Source organism: Fulmarus glacialis, unplaced genomic scaffold (assembly GCF_000690835.1).
Source record: "Fulmarus glacialis isolate BGI_N327 unplaced genomic scaffold, ASM69083v1 scaffold47709, whole genome shotgun sequence".
Taxonomy (NCBI): domain Eukaryota; kingdom Metazoa; phylum Chordata; class Aves; order Procellariiformes; family Procellariidae; genus Fulmarus; species Fulmarus glacialis.
In genome coordinates this window covers 14,925-17,197 of record NW_009232261.1, presented here as the reverse complement: position 1 = coordinate 17,197, position 2,273 = coordinate 14,925, and positions in this window count along the sequence as shown.

Below are 2,273 nucleotides of genomic sequence, written 5' to 3'. Positions count from 1 at the left end.
TCCGGAGCCCTTCGCCTCGGTGGCTTCGCATGAAACATCTTGCACACCTCCTGTCTACTCGCTGGTGGGGTGGGGTTAGGAGCAGAACAGGCCTTAACTCTGTGTAAGCACTGCTCAGTAGGAACTAAAACATCAGCGTGTTATCCACAGTTTTCAGCACAAATCCAAAACATAACCCCATACAAGCTACTGTGAAGAAATTTAACTCTATCCCAGCCAAAATCAGTACATCTACTTGCTTAGTAACCTTATTCTGTACTAGCACGCGCAGTTCAGCATTTCAGACTGAGTAGGATTCAGATAGTAGGCAGAGAAACAACTATATCCCCTGTGGTGCTTAATTTGGTGAGAGTGTCTTGAACTCAACCTATGCATGTGTAACACCTAGCTTTTCCTCAAATATAATTTTGACTGTTTTCTTTTAAAATATTCAAAGTTTTAAGTGACAGTGGAGCCCACCCTTAATATTATGATCAGTGGTTGCAGCAATTACCGTGGAAGACAGAGACTCAGACAAACAGTTTGGAATTGTACTTACTTTTTGCTCCCAGATAAGCTCTAAACATTATGCTATGGAGTTGAGATCTGACCTTTCCCACAGTTGTTTATGTAAATTATAGTCTTTATGAAGTATGCCGAAGTAAATCAAATTACAAGTTTCCTGATAAACACTGAATTTGTGCCTATATGTTTTATTTTAAGTTATTCCTACACTAAATTCTTCAGTCTGTTTCTGTGTTGGAGAATTATTTTTATTTTAATTATTCAGCAACTGTTTAAGGAACTTATCAGTTTTTGACTTAATCGTGTATTTCCATTTCACTTATTGCAGCTTGGTTGAATATATCTTTATGCCTTAATTTAGCTAGTTTACATACAACTAGTAGAGTAGCTACAGTATCATGCAATTACAAGTCAAAAGCTTTGGTTAAAAATTGACATAATTAGCTTGACAAAGCAGCATTAGTGTATGAAGGAATTGGAGGTGGTTATGACATGACCTGTCTCAGCACTTGGTTAACATGTAAAGGGACATTCTTGAAAAAGTTTCTAGAGAGCTCTGTGATAGCATAATATTGTAGTTTGTCTTCCTACTTGTCTTTCCAGACCCTTCACTAGTTTACAAGGTAGTGAAAGCTGAAATATCTGTAGATCAATTATTGTTTTAAAGGCACTGCTTTCTTTCTTTTTTCTATCTTCTCACCTTTTGTTTTCATTAGCAAGGAAATGACATTGCCCTTTAAGTTCATTTAGGTTTACAGTATGGGAATGAAAATACAGCTATCAGTATGTAAGAATCCATAAATTTGATACAAAACAAAGACAAAAAGCAATGCTTTACGGACCAAATCAATCAAAATAAAATCTCATAACGCTACTCACTGAGGTTTGTCCTATGTTTACAAATTCTGAGACTTTAGAATTGTCACTTGAAATGTCCAGTAAATAAATGTTATTAAATCCACTTTTATAGAGCACGCACTTACAACATGTCTTGTAATAACATCTTTGGTGGTGGGAAAGAAGGAAATATGTGTTACAACCGTATGGTATACGAAGTCCAAGATGAAAGTTTAATAAAAGGTTGCCTCAAGGTTGTGGTTCAGACTTTAGCTGATATTTAGTGTAAGGCTCCTAACTACATACAAACTTAACTCATCTCACCTACAATACACTTAAGCTTTTAAACCAAAAGGGCAGGCACCATGTCAGAATTTATAAAGAAGATGATTATGCTCCTCAGTATTCATTATAGTATTCATCAGGTCTATACTCAAACCAGCACCGAGACTTGGAGCTTTGACTATAGCTTGAGAGCACTTCATTCTTTATCTGTAATAATAATAATTAAATATCTTTACTTTGATGAAATATTTTCAGTCTCCTTCAAGATTTTTATTTAACTCTATAAAGCAGAATCTGAATCCTAGCTCTTTTGGAAAGCACTTTGGGGGCAGTAGTCTTTATGAAGTTAAAAGCTGGAGGTTCCTCCTGTGCAATCTGTGGTTCTGTCACACTCAGAGCTACAGCATGCGCAGCAAGTAGGTCTGTAAGGGAATTTTCCCCTAAAATTTTCGTCAAGGGAAATCAGCAAGCCCCGGGGTTCTTTCAATGTAAAAAATTAAAATCAAAACTCCTGGTTTTGCACTTTTTTCCCCACCAAAAGAAGCAACAAGAAACCTGTGACAGTAAATTAATAACCTTCCCAGATTCCTGCATTTAAAAGAGTGAAAAGCCACTACCATTTTCCACACACCTGCTGTCCCAATGGC